Consider the following 15,973-nt stretch of genomic DNA (forward strand, 5'->3'; position numbering starts at 1 on the left):
TTCATATCGCTCTGCAATGTTACGCCCAAATATTTAATCGACGTGACTGTGTCAAGCGCTACACTACTAATGAAGTATTCAAACGTTACAGGATTCTTTTTCCTATTCATCTGCATTAATTTACTTTTATCTACATTTAAAGTTACTGCCATTCTTTACAACAATCACAAATCCTGTCAAAGTCATTTTGTATCCTCCTACAGTCACTCAACGACAGTGTGCGATTTGCAAGGGGGTATAGGGGGGATTCCCCCCCCCCCCCTCTGCGTCAGACCATCCCCTCCTCAGGATTAGGTTATGCATCTCAACCTGGGATGTTTATTTCCCACGCACTGAAGTAAAACTTTACATATAATTTAAATTTGTGGAGCCGAACACTGAAAGTTTTTAATACAGTCTTACTATTAATACTGTTAATAGGTTTACTTAGTAATTTTAAAAATGTGTTATGTAGTAGTTAAGCATTTCAAAACATTTAGAACTAAATCATCATTCTTATGTTATCATTGTCGCTTTCGTTGAGATTCGAGGTGCTGGAACATACACCATACAGTCCAGACCTGGCTCCAAGCAATTTTCACATGTTTGAACCGTTAACGGAAGCACTACAGGGAAGAAGATTTGAAAGTGATGAAGACGTCAATACCGCGGTGCACAATTGGTTACAGATGCAACCGAAAAACGTATTTTGTGATGAAATAAAGAAAAACTTGTAAAACGTTGGGAAAAACGCATTGAAGTCCAAAGAGGTTACGTAGAAAAATAACGCATGTTTCAGTTTTCTATCATCAGAATAAGTACAGCTTTTCACAAATGTGCCTCTACTTTTTGAATTCCCCTCATATACCTGTAAGTAGATGATTTTCTAAATAAGCATTACCTATAATCTACTTTTAAAGATATAACAAGGGATGGCTTTTCTGATAGTGCATACGGGTGAATAGTGAGTTTCGGCATTAACATCTATTTATAAATAACTGTTTAACCATGGGTAACACCACGGTCCAAGATAGTAACATGTATAATTATACTAAACCCCTAAGACATGCCCCCCCCCCCCCCCCACTGGTAAAAACACAAATCGCCCACTACTCAACGACGACACATTCCCGTACACCACAGCATCATCAGCATACAGCCGCACATTGCCATCCACCCTATCCATAAGATCATTTATGTACATAGAAAACAACAGTGGACCTAACACACTTCCCTGGGGCACTCCAGATGGTGCCCTCACCACGATGAACACTGACCATTGAGAACAACGTACTGAGTTCTATTACTTAAGAAGTCTTCGACCCACTCACATACTTGGGAACCAATTCCATATGCTCGTACCTTAGGAGTCTGCCGGCCGGAGTGGCAGGCGAACGACAGTATGATATTCAGAATGAGAAGACACGTTAGGAAAAATTCAGTTCAGGTTTCGTTTTCCTGTCGTTTAACGCACCCTTTGTAATAAACAAAATACGTTAGTAATTTAAGGGGCCTCCTCGCACTGTTGGCTTCAATTATCGTGTAACCTAAAGTTGGTATTTATGAACACTGGGGTTATTGGTATGGTAATACAAAACGAGCAAGTGGCTTTAAAAAAGAATTAAAGTTAACTTACCTTCGGTCCTGTCGACGCAGAATTCTTCTTTGGTGGGCTGTCTAGTTCGATGATCTTCGTTCGCTTCCTGCCACAGGGACAGGTTGTTGTTGCGCCGTGAAATGTAATACTGAATCAGGAACTCAGATCTTACATCAAAATTTTTGAAATTTTTGTCGATTAATTCACTTCATAGTACTCATTGCCTAGTGGAAGAAAAAGTCTACAAAAACTTACGTTCAATACAGTTCATCGTGACTGCCTATACCTTATTCCATCATACCGCACTACACCAGATTCCAGAGTCCAAGCAACGAATTCATCACACAGCTACAACTAACTCACAAGTAGCTTAGACTCATACTGACTTTTGCTTGGTACACGTATCAGTCAACATATATGCAATAAGTCTCAGTTCAGAGATATTTGAATACTCCGATCTTTGATATTACTAAAACATATGTATATGTAAGTATCGATATGATCGAAATTATTTCCAAAAAGAAACAAATGTAATTAATATTTCATTAATAAAGGCACTAGTTATATCACAGAATAAGTGTTATACAGGGTGTATCTGAAAGAAACGTCCGATATGCCACGTCTATATTTCTGTAACTAAGAAACACATACAACGAATTTTGTTTTTTGATGAACGGGCAAATCGAAAAGTTTTTTTCAATAACCTCCTTCCCCCTTGAGATGCACGGCATATGTCAATGCGGTATTCAAATTGTTCCCACACTGCAGCTATCATGTCTTGAGTTACAGTTTCCACAGCTGTTGTTACGCGATGTCTCAGTTTATTCATTGTTATTGGTAACGGAGGGCCATAAACTGAGTCTTTTACAAACCACCACGAGAAATAATTACATACAGTCAGGTCCAGTAATCCTGGAGGCCAGTAATGAAGGTTGAATCTTATGGCCCAATGCGACCTATCCATTGTTCAGTAGTCATTTGATTTAAAAATCTCCTACTTCCAAATGCCAATTTGGCGGTGCCCCATCCTGCTGGTAAATGAAGTTATTGGAATCGGTCTCCAGCTATGGGAAAAAAACTCCTCGAGCATATCGAAATGTGTGCTTCCTGTAACAGCGTTCTCAGCAAAGAAGAATGGACCGTAGCCCTTTTCCTGTGAACCTGCACAAACCATATTAAATTCTAGAGAGTCCCTCTCACGTTGTACAACTTCATGCGTTTGTTCTGTAACCACACTCTCACATTATGACGGTTTACCTTTACATTTAAATGGAATGTTGCCTCGCCACTAAATACTAACCGTGGAAGAACACTGTTATCCTGCATCTTGCCAAGAACTAAACTACAGAACTCCAAACGTTGTTGTTTGTCACCTTCACAAGGAGCTTCCAGTAGCTAAATTTTGTATGGTTTGATGTCTAAACGACGCCACAACAGTCGCCAGATGGACAACGGGGGCATGCTGAGCTGTTGAGGTGCACGGCGAACGGATTTCTGCGGACTCCTGGTGAAACAATATATAGCGGCTGCATTCGACGTCTGCATCAGACACTCGGGAGCGGCCCTGCGATTTGCCTTTACACAGACAACCTGTTTCTCGGAACTGTTCATGTCATCGTCTAATGCTCTGTGCTGTAGGAGCATCCACAGTAGTGATGGGCTAAACTGCGATTTTCCGATATCAGTGATTTCTGCGAATGCTACTTTTCAGTATCTGCTATTCTTAACTGTGATTTGTCGCAGTTAGAGTCGCAGTTAAGGAACGTAGGTCGCGTATCCCCCGCCACTGCTATTTCTGCGATTTCTGCTACTTCCGCCATTTCTGTGACTTCTGCTACTTCTGCGATTTCTGTGACTTGTGCTACTTCTGCGATTTCTGCTACTTCTGCGATTTCTGTGGCTCCTGCGATTTCTGCGACTTACCACCGTATGAAAAAGTTACATCTGCCCACACAGAAAATTGCATCTCAACAAACCTGTCATTGGTAAGTAAGTTTTACGTTTGTTCTTCTGTTGGCTTTAATTATGTATTAAAGAAACAACTGTGAAAATATTAATAGTGTAATTAATATGTAAGTAGCCATACAGTAGTTCGTGTTTAGAAAATGAATTCTAACATATTGTTATGTTCACAGGTACCCGAACTACATTTCAGACACTCAGTAAATTGATAACTCAACAGATCTGGAGAAATTACCACTGCGTCTTTAGACTGTTTTCGTCAGCCGAGAGGTTAGTTTCTAAGTGTTTCGATGGACTTAATTACTTCAGTGAGATCGTTCTTGCAAATGTGAAATATACCCCACTGAGTGGCTTTCATTACAGCACATATTAGCAATGTACTCTGTCAATTATATTGCTTGTAATTAGTGACAGCAAAAATTGTTTAATAATCCTTGTGATTTTGCAGACGCAGTTCTGACTCTTGATTACTGGTTGCTGTACGTATCTATCCACATCAAGGCTCTTGAGAGAGACTCGTGAAGATTCAAGACAGCTCTTAGAGGATTTGCAGTTTAAAAGTGACATAATTGTGAAATAAGTGTGCATATGAGTGATTAAACTGTGTTTTATTGAAGTTGTTATGCGATTTTAAAGGAATAATAAATGTTAAATACAGTGAGTGAATAATGAAAATTTCATTTTCCACATGTTTAAGCCGTCCTATATTCGTAATTTTCCGCCACTTATTTACTGGTAAACACTAGTTGGAGAGTGACATGCCGCCCGTCCCCCCCTCTCTTCTCCACAATCTTGGTGTGACACTGACCTGTAACATATCACGAAGTCTACAATATGCATTTTGAGGCTGTTGATATGAAAGTGCGAAGTACAGATCTTCCAGTTAAATCAGGAATAGCTTAAGTAACACAGGAAAAGCTTACTTATGTAGGTGGTAGTAGTGTCGGCAAAAAGTTCGTGTGTGTGAAGTTGCTACGTAGAACACCAGTTGCAAAACTTTTACCCCGAGTCTTGAACTGTGCCGGAATAAAAGTGAGGCATTCATATGACTCAGTAATGCTGTCTGAGTTCTGCTGTGTTAACATTGCAAAGTCCTGTAGGCATGTGGAGTATTAACAAAAATTGTCATATTGGAAGCAGAATCACATTTGTTACGTTACTTGATATTTTCAGGAGAAAAAGGCAATGTTGCTTCTTATTAATATAATACATTCAGTCACAGCTGTGTTTGACCAACCATAACTGATGCTGTATGTGCATGCCGTCATATAATGTGAAGGGCTTATTTCAATAGTGGTACAAGTCCATTACCTCCACTTTTCTGTCCATAATTCTTCTGAAATTAATGATCCAAACAAAAATTAATAAAGGTTCATTTCTAGCAAGAAGCCATATGCTTGAATATTTCTGGTATCTCAACTGTAGATTTTTCAGCGCTCATTTAACTTTACGACTCCGTATCTCAAAATGAACAAAAATGGACTTGCACCACTAATGAAATAAGTCCTTCATATGCACACACAGCACACCGATCTCGTGAGGCACAAGGCTCTCATAACGAAGTACGTACGTCGTTCAACAGATGGCACTAGGAAAAGAATGTTAACTGCGCTTTTTAGTTGCTACTTGTGACTCTTAGTTGCGATTTGTCACGGAAGTCGCAGTTTGACTCGGTAGCGAATAGCATAGTATGAGCTTTGCTCAACAGATGGCACTGCTAACTGCGCTTTTTAGTTGCTCCTTGCGACTCTTAGTTGCGACTTGTCACGGAAATCGCAGTTGGACTCGATAGCGTGTTGCAGAGATGAGCGTAGTACGAACTTTGCCCAACAGATGGCAGTGTTAACTGCGCTTTTTAGTTGCTACTTGTGACTCTTAGTAGCGATTTGGCACTGAAATCGCAGAAAGCAGTATGGAATTAGGCCAACAGATGGCTCACGGCGTTTAATGTGAAATGCTACTTGCGACTGCTAACTGTGACTGAAATCGCAGTTACATTTTGTAAAGTTGTTATTGTGATATCTGTGACTTCTCAATCACTGTGATTTCTAACAGAGACGTGATTTCCTGCACACCACTAATCCACAGCATACCTAGTACAGAAGTCACGCTGAACAGTTGTTACCGACCCGCACTGCGCAAAACGTAGAACACAAAACGCTCTCTGTTGTCCAGAAACCATTTTTACTAGAACTGAAGTGGGCGCACACTGCTGCGACCTAGCGGGAACCATGTAAAACTCGAGAACTGCTTCTTTCTAACAGTACATTGGTTACGCACATTTCTCAAATTCATAATCGTTACGATCGTTCTAGGTCGGATGACTCTTGTTGATATACCTAGAATATCTGATTAAAATGGAAGAACACTTGATTTACATCGCATTTCGGCAGTAACTATAACATACTCCTAAAAATATTCCAGTTCCCGACGAACGATTGTATAACATTAAGAATGAAAAGACACGTTATGGATAATTCAGTTTTCCTGTCTTTAATAAGCCTTTTGGTATACAAAAAATATATTAGTAACTTAAGAGGTCTCGTTGCACTATTACCGTAGAACCAACAGTTGCGCATTTATGAGCACTGGGATTACTTGTATGATAATAGGAAACGAGCAAGTGAGCGTTAAAAACAGTAAAAGTTACTTAGCGTCGACCTCGTTGACGTAGAATTCTCTTATAGTAGGCTATCTAATTCGATGATTTTCGATACCTAACACACACACAGGTTGATGCTTTAATACAAGCATATTCTTGGAGTTATCAGTCTTATTACTGCTTTGATGTGACCCGCTACGAATTCGTTTCCTGTGCTAATACCTGCACTTCAGAGTAGCACTTGCAACCTACACCCTCAATTATTTGCTGGATGCATTCAAATCTCTGTCTTCCTCTAAAATTTTAACCCTCTACAGCTCCCTGTGGTACGATGGAAGTCATTCCCTGATGTCTTCACAGATGTCCTTTGATACTGTCCCTCCTCCTTGTTAGTGTTTACACATATTCCTTTCCTCTCCGAGTCTGCGCAGAATCTTTTCATTCTTTACTTTACCAGCCCAAATAATTTTCAGCATTCGTCTGTAGCACAACTTCTGAAATGCTTCGATTCCTTTCTGTTCCGGCTTCCTCACAATCCATGTTTCAGTACCTACAATGCTGTGCTGCACACGTACATTCTCAGAAACTTCTCCCCCAAATTAAGGCCAATGTTCGACACTCTTGGCCAGAAATGCCCTTTTTTCCAGATGTAGCCAGTTTTTGATATCCTCCTTGCTCCGTTCGTCATTGGTTATTTTGCTGCCTACGTAGCAGAATTCCTTAAATTCATATACACACATAAAAAATGTTGTGCATCACCTCGGTTCCGGGAGTTCCGGAACCTGTATAGAAAATTGGAATTCAGATCAACATAAACATCATTTCCGCACTTATTCCTCATGAAAACCACACATCGAATGTTTTACCACCATTCAGCGAGACCTTCAAAGGTCCAGATTGCTGTGCACACCGGTACCTCTAATACCCAGTAGAAGTCCTCTTGCATTGATGCGTTCCTGTATTCGTCGGGGCATACTATCTGCAAGTTCATCAAGGCACTGTTGGTCCATATTCTCCCACTCCTAAACGGCGATTCGGTGTAGATCCCACAGAGTTTTTGGTAGGTCACGTCGTACATAAACAGCCCTTTCAATCTATCCCAGGCATTTTGGATAGGGTTCATGACTGGAGAACGTGCTGGCCACTCTAGTCGAGCGATGTCGTTATCCTGAAGGAAGTCATTCACAAGATCTGCACGATTGGGGCTCGAATTGTCGTCCAGGAAAACGAATGCCTCGCAAATATGCTGCCGATATGGTTGCACTATCGGTCGGAGGATGACATTCACGTATCGTACAGCCGATACGGCGCCTTTCATGACCGCTAACGGCGTATGTCGGCTTCACATAATGTCACCCCAAAGCAGCAGGGAACCTCTACCTTGCTGCACTCGCCGGACGGTGTATCTAAGGCATTCAGCCTGACAGGGCTGCCTCCAAACACGTCTCCGACGATTTTCTGGTTGGAGGCGTATGCGACACTCATCGGTGAAGCGAATGTTATGCCAATTCTTAGAGGTCCATTAGGTATCTTGTTGCGCCCATCTGAGCCGTGCTGCATGGTGTCGTGTTTGCTAAGACGAACCCCACCATGGACGTCGGGAGTGAAATAGCGTATCGTGCAGCCTACTGCGCACAGTTTGAGTCGTAACACGATGTCATGTGGCTGCACGAAAAGCATTATTCAACATGGTGGCGTTGCTGTCACGGTTCCTTCGAACCATAATCCGTAGTAGCGGTCATCCACTGCAGCAGTAGTCCTTGGGCGGCCTTAGCGATGCGTGTCATCGACAGTTCCTGTCTCTTTGTATCTGCTCCATGTCCGAACAACACCACTTTGGTTCACTCCGAGACACCTGGACACTTCCCTTGTTGATCGAACCGCGGTATTGAAAGTCTAGGCTTGGTTGAACTACAGACAACAAGAGCCGTGTACCTCCTTCCTGGTGGAATGACTGGAACTCATTGGCTGTCGCACCTCCTCCGTCTAATAGACATTCCATATGCATGGTTGTTTGCATGTTTTGGCGGGTTTAGTGACATCTGTGAACGCTCAAAGGGACTGTGTCTGTGATACAATATCTACAGTCAACATCTTTCTTCCAGAGTTCTGGGAACCGGGGTGATGCAAAACTTCTTTTGATGTGTGTATTTCGTGACCATCAATCCTGATGTTATGTTTCCCGCCATTCTCATTTCTGATATTTCTCATTACTTTCGCCTTTCTTCGATTTACTCTCAGTCCATACTCCTTGCTCATTAGATTCTTCACCCCATTTTCTTCACTTTCACTCAGCAATGTCATTAGCGAATCGTATCATTGATATATCGTATCATTGATATTCTTTCAGCTTGAATTTTAATTCCAATCCTGAACCTTTATCTTATCTCCATTATTGCTTCTTCGTTGTACAGACTGAAAAGTAGTGACGAGACACTACATCCCTGTCTTATACCCTTTTCAATCCGAGCACTTCGTTGTTGGTTATTCACTCTTATTATTCCCTCTTGGCTCTTGTACATATTGTATATTACCCGTTTCTCCTTATAGCTTACCCCTATTTTTCTCAGGATTTAAGACATCTTGTACCATTTTACATTGTCGAACGCTTTTTCCAGGTTGACAAACTTTATTAAAGTGTCTTGGTTTTTCTTTAGTCTCGCTTCCATCATCAACCGCAACATCAGAAATGCCTCTTTGGTGCCTGTACCTTTTATAAAGCCAAACTGATCGTCATCTAACACATCCTCAGTTTTCTTTTCCATTCATATATATGCACGGTGAAATGTAATAATGAAACAGGAACTCAGATCTTACATCAAAATTTTTGAAATCCTTGTCGATTAATTCACTTCATAGTACTCAGAACACTTCGGCTAGTTCGAAGAAAACGTCTACAAAAATTTATGTTCAGTACAGCTCATCCCAACTGCCTGTACCTCGTTTCATCGTACTGCACAACACCAGATGCCGGAGTCCAACAACTACGCCATCACACAACTACAACTAAGTCACAGCTTGCTTAGACACAGACTGACTGCTGCTTGGTACACATTTCAGTCAACATACATACATGAAATCTCAGTTCATAGGTATGTGAATACATCGTTCTTTCAAGTTACAAACACATTAGGATTGAGATGACCGAAATTACTTCTAGAAAAAAACAAACGTAATTAATATTTCATTGATAAAAACACAGGTCATACGATACAATAAGTATTACATTAAGGATGTATCAAGTAGATAAATACTTTAGCATTTGATGTATCGTAATCTACAGTACTTCACGAATAACGAGATGTGCTGAGCAGTTCCACTGTAGTAAGAGGAACGTGTAATGCACAATTTTCGGAGAGCGGAGAGTTCAGAGAAAAGTACAGATACTAGCAAGAGTTTACTTTAAGTAAATCCTATCTACAACATGGTTAACTTTAATCTGAATATGAAAGGAAATTTCTGTTACAGCGGGCAAATACGAAAATCCGACTCATCGATCAGTTACATTTCTCGCAGACTTTTGAAGTAGTTGGCTGGTTCTAAATTAATGAAGTTAAACCTTCAGACACAGCATATCCAATCTACCATTTTCGCGAATACGTGTACCATCTTCTCATTACATAGATTCAAGTTTGGAAAATTACTACCTGTTTATAATAGACTTCTGAGTGATGATTGTTTCACACAGCAATTTAGACTTCGCACTTTTTACTTTGCATACAAACTGCTTCCACTACAATTTGGACCTATAATTTAATACTATTAACCGTCTGCTCACAGTAAGTTACACGCCTTTCCGTATGTAAACTATGTTTCCTAATTGGAAAGCAAACTTCATTAAAATTTAACAGAAGCAACAAGAACTAGAATAGGAGAAGATATACACCGAAAGTGTCAAAAACTGATTCAGTTATTGTATGATACACATACAAAAACACATGGAATTCACCATACCTTCCACCAAGCAAAGAAGTTTTCTGTGACAGCAAAACTTACGATCTTATGCTCCTGACGTTTCCAAAATGTTACAGAGTATACTGCAAGCCTTTATCGAGATTCTCCATCGTCAGACAAATCTGAGAGTATTATGATTACGAGGTATGTAGTAAGCAGTACTTAACAAGACACAAGCTTTATAACACAGGTAAACAAATTCATTGATGTACACAAAATACACCATATTTACGGAATACATATAAAAATCTATACAGCAGTCTTCTGCCTTTTTTCCAGATCTGTATCTTGAGCACACGGCGGGCGTGAAACCGAAAAGAAATTCACCAATTTTGTAGATCACAATGTAAGACGTGTACATTTCTATTGTTTATTGTCAAATCACAATTTATGAAAGATGTTTATTTTTTATTAATAGGATTAAGTAGGAATAATTAATATCTGTCATACTGGAAATAATTGTGGTAACAGGGAATGTCTGCACCAAAGTGTTGTTGACAAGAGAGACCGCAAATTGACATAATTTTAAAAAAGGGCGGGAGAGACCGCGTATGGATACATTTTAAGAAAAGAGCGGGAAAGACCAAGCATTGATACATTTTGTAATGGTGGCAGGAGAGACCGCACTTTAGCGTTCGTAGGATGTCAGCAGTACGCGAGAAGTGAAGCGAGTCGGTATAAGGTCTGAAGCGAGAGGTTGAGAGGAGCGGTGTGCCTGCCAGCCACCAGCTATGATTTACAAGAGATTATAAACGGATGTACAGAGGCATCAGCTAACTATTATCATAAGAGGAACTAATATTATTGAATTAATTTTTTGAGAAACTCAAGACTACTGAAGGTATGTTTGCGCATTGCTATTTGTAAGATTATTGTAAAAAGTAAGCCCCATTTGAACGTTTGTAAAATCATTTCATTCAGAATATAATTAACTTTTGCCAGCAATGTTGCATTACTGATTATAATCCATCCCAAAAAATATCAACATAAGACTTAACAAAATTTTTATTGTTGTCAAGAAATGAAATGAAATGTCGTGTGGCTAGGGCCTCCAGTCGGGTAGACCGCTCGCCTCGTGCAAATCTTTCGATTTGACGCTACTTCGGCGACTTGCGCGTCGACGGGGATGAAATGATGATGATTAGGACAACACAACATCCAATCCCTGAGTGCAGAAAATCTCCACCCCAGTCGGGAATCGAACCCAGGCCCTTTGGATTGACAGTCTGTCGCGCTGACCACGCAGCTACCAGGGCGGACATTGTTGTCAAGAAAAAGTGTGACTACGAATTACGTAACTTCACTCAAATTAATTAAAGAATGGCGTCAGATTTGCTATTAAAGAAAAACGTCAGCTTTGGTAATAAATACAGCCACTTATTATGAAAGTCCGCCAGCAGCTAATAGAGTATAGTAAAACAGAGTAAGTACATTCATGTCGCAGTTCGATGTAGCAGTCAGATGGCGATCCAGTAACAGTAAAAATGGTAAGGAACAGTTTTGGGTTATTGCAGATAACGACTGAGGGAAACGACTACGACACATTCTATGTTTCGTCGAAATAATCAGAAAATCACTTTTAATAAGCAGTAATTAAATTTGTATGCGAAGATAGAGAAAGAGAATAAATTTCAAAGGGAAGATTTCATTTGTTATTATTAAGCCATAGATAGAAATCCTAAGGAAAGGTTTCATAGTTAATTGTAAAAGGGAAGGTTATCAATAACAAAAGAGGTACAGAGGAGACGGTTGTTGCGTAATAACAAAAGAGGTATAGAGGAGACGGGAAGGTTTCAACAACAATAAATACGCACTCTCTCTTATTCACAACTGCAAAATGATGACATAAAATACGGCCGCTGGCAGTACGGCATGGCACAGCGAGGAACGTTAGATAACGTGTCACAGCCTTTCAAAGTATTGTGTCCCTTTGTGGCCACCGGTGACCATATCGCAGACCCTCCGGTCCTCCTCTCAGTAACATGTCAAAAAAAATGGCTCTGAGCACTATTGGACTTCTGGGGTCATCAGTCCCCTAGAGCTTTAGAACTACTTAAACCTAACTAACCTAAGGACACCACACACATCCAGGCGCGAGGCAGGTTTCGAACCTGCGACCGTAGCGGTCGCGCGGTTCCAGACTGTAACGCCTAGAACCGCTCGGGCACCCCAGCCGGCAGTCACATGTCAGCGATCTGGCCAGCGATGAGCTAAAATGTTATTTTTCTGTATCAGTCATACTGGTTCTCATTCTTTTTCAGTAACTGAAATTTTGGGTTTTTATTTATAACAATGAAACATAACAATCTACTAATATAAATACTGCGCGCTGTTTATACAGCAAACACTGCATGTTGCATCTCAGCGGAAATTCGTAGTTATAAAAACTTTGCAGCGTCCATGTTACAATTTTCGGCATAATTGAAAAACATATTTCCACAGAACCTGCCTGACTCTCGATTATCGCCTTTCAAGTGCTACTCTCGAAAACGTTTTTCATAAACAAACTCGAATGTAGGCGACATTACACAGAACAATTTCCAGGAAGAGTTTATTTCATGGAACTGCCATTTTACGCCACAGTCCGCTACAAATTCAAACTGGGAAAGAAGTACCGGTGTTTTTTAGGTAAAAAAACTTCTTCTATTAAGAACTTTGCATAAAAGAGTTGTTAAGAAAGGCAGGATGTTATTGACAACGGGAGGTAATAGGAATAGTTACTTTTTATTTCAGCTTGCTTTCCTTGCAAAGCTACATTCTGAATAGTTGACAGTCAGTCACACTTTCATTTTCACAGCTTAGTTCACTTAATTTGTATAACTGTTCATTAGTATGTTGACAGAATAGTATGCATTCTGCCTGAGCAATGCTTGATTTGTAAAAAAAAAAGATTCTGGTACTGCGACCTTCGTAAGGATGTTTTTCTGAAATTTAAAAGTCTTAAAACGTTATTTTAACGCTGTTTCTTCCCCGGATTTACCGGTAAGGTGTACCGGCCCGTAACATCACAAATCAGACACTGTGCTTGTGTGTGAATCTCACACTACGGTTGTTTTCACACCTATGGCATACAAAAAAAGTTATTTGTCATGCTTTGCTACAGAAAGATGTTTCTCTATAGTAGAAGTAGTTTTCTATTTGTGGAAGTATTTTATTTATTATGTGACATCAATAGGGGCACAACACAAGCCACCTGGCTAACATGCATTCATAGTAAAAGTGTTCCTTTCTACCAAATTAGTTTTTGGAATCAGCAAAACTTTGAAGCATTCACCGTTTTACGAACCATAACCAATAATGCGATGAGTAGTGGCAGCATGTTTTCATTCAGAATCTGAAAATCGTCATCACCCTCTAAGATATTTAAAACTTCAGGGCAATTCATTTACTGTAGTTGTCATCTTTTGTAACCGAACGTTTTCACAGTGAAACCGAAGATGTGTGGTTCCGACTCACTTCACATATATATAAGCAACATTCATGCTAACAACCAAGTCATTATCAGGAACTACGTCGCCAGCCTATATGTTTTGCATTTATTTATCATCGCTTTTAGGTCACAATGAGCTTAATGACACCACTCAAAGAGTTTCAACACATATTCTTTAAGTTTCAGAACTTCCAAGCTGAGAGTTCTCCAAGTGTTTCCTACGACTTCCTGGACGCTAGCTCCTAGATTGCGATACAGACAGACGTGTAGGGCAATCAGGGGTTGGAGTGCATCTGGAAGACCTCACGGAACATGAAACTGTTCTGCTGCTATAGTTTAATAGCAATGTTATTTACACTCAATTTGCAAACCAACAGCTCACAAACGTTCTCCCATAAATTAAGAAACTAACTTTTTTTCAGACGACGACGTTCCAGGCCTGCAATGTAAAATTATACACTTCTGTTGTGGTGGAACAATGGCTTCTCTCTATGCCATGTGATTGAAAATTTGTGAACATTGTAGTACGGTTACAATTCGTATTCTGAACACGAACTCGTATTGGAAGTCAAGTGAATTTATTTTATGTTTGTCAATATTACCCAAAACTTATTTTCACACTCGTTTCATGGCCTCAAATTTTACGGACTGCCTTTCCTTTAAAGGACAAATTTAATTGATAATTTCTGTGGACTGTTCTCTCTGTACAGAGGTTTCCCACTCCTCAAGTCACTTTTTGTCAACTGGGAAATTGAATGGGCTGACTTTTTGGCCCTGATAGCTAACTGCAACACAAGAAGACAGCACTGTTTAGCGAATGTGCCTGCCGATGCCTGTTTCTAATAACAGCTCACTGTTATATAAATCAAGGACACGGCATCGGATATTTAATACTACTTTATGCTGTTATAGTGAAATGCCACCCCAGCGGTAAACTAGGCGACCTCATAAATTATCTGGAAATGATGGATACGAGGGAGATACGTTACGACGGCAACCTCGGGTACACATTCCTAACAGACCAACCACAAGGCAAGTTACATCTGTATGTATCTTGCATCATTCTTGCCAAATCGACTGGAAAAAACTGCCCATTTTGTGTGGATCACATTGCTTACCACTGTAAAATAAATCTATATCGGCAGACTAACTGCAGAAAGTTCAAGGTAAATATCTAAAGCCAAAAGGAAGAGGCAAGCAGATAATCTCAAAGCTCTCCTGACTAAAATGAACTTGGCACGAGATGTAACTTGTTAGCCTTTGGATGAGGATTTTTGTTTGTTATAAAATAGGAATCTTGCTTGCTTTATCTGCTTTGGAGGAGGATTTCTGTTCGGTTTGGCAGTGGTATGACGTTAGCATTTCGAAAAGAACTCTTTTCATTTTATTTAGAAGAGTAAACGTCGTTTTTATATTACGTTATTGAGGGATATTGCTCGTACACCTTAAGCGTAGTGGGAGGATATAGCCTGACAAAAAATTAGCAAATAAATTGTGTATTAAAAAGATTAGCAGAACATTAAAAGGGAAACGGTAGAGCACTTACTTGCGAAACGGAAAGGTCCCGGTTTCGACTCCGGGTCCTGCAGGCTGTTCTACGCTACTGGGAAGTTTGAAATCAGTGCACACTCACCTGAGACTGAAACCTCATTCTGAGAAACATTTAGCCAATAAATCAAACTGTATGCCACGCCTGATTCCACGATGGTTCTTTAGGACAAGGTTCTTTTGCCGCAGGAAAGAACTGATCCTCGACATTAGGATATGCTTTAGGATCCTGTAACAGGCTGTTTAGTGTAGAGCCATAGCTTACACTGCCACATGTTTTTGCATACTAACAGATCAAATTAGTGGACATTAATGTGGGGTGTGTCCACCCTTTGAGCTTATGATGGCTTGGACTCTGCTGAGGATACTTTCAATTAAGTGATTGAATGTCTGTGGAGAAATGGGATCACATGTTTACATCTTGAGAAGAACTCCTTTCTTTTTGTTTCGAAGACTAGTCATGATCGTTATTCTACGTTGTTGAAGGGGTATTACACGTAAAGCTTCAGAGAGGTAGAGGAGGTATTTTTTTTTAGGGGGGGGGGGTGTCATCAGTCTTCTGACTGGTTTGCAGCTAGCCACGAATTCCTTTCCTCTGCCAATCTCTTCATCTCAGAGTAGCACTTGCAAATTACGTCCTCAATTATTTGCTGAATGTATTCCAATCTCTGTCTTCCTCTACAGCTTTTGCCCTCGACAGCTCCCTCAAGTACCATGGAAGTCATCCCCTGATGTCTTTGCAGATGTCCTACCATCCTGTCCCTTTTCCTCGTCACTGTTTCCCGTATATTCTTTTCCTCGCCCATTCTGGGCAGAACCTCCTCGTTCCTTACCAGAACAGTCAACCCAATTTTCAACATTTGTCTGTAGTACCACATCTCAAATGCTTCGATTCTCTTCT

The sequence above is a fragment of the Schistocerca gregaria genome, chromosome 6 (genome assembly GCF_023897955.1).
Source record: "Schistocerca gregaria isolate iqSchGreg1 chromosome 6, iqSchGreg1.2, whole genome shotgun sequence".
NCBI classification, from domain to species: domain Eukaryota; kingdom Metazoa; phylum Arthropoda; class Insecta; order Orthoptera; family Acrididae; genus Schistocerca; species Schistocerca gregaria.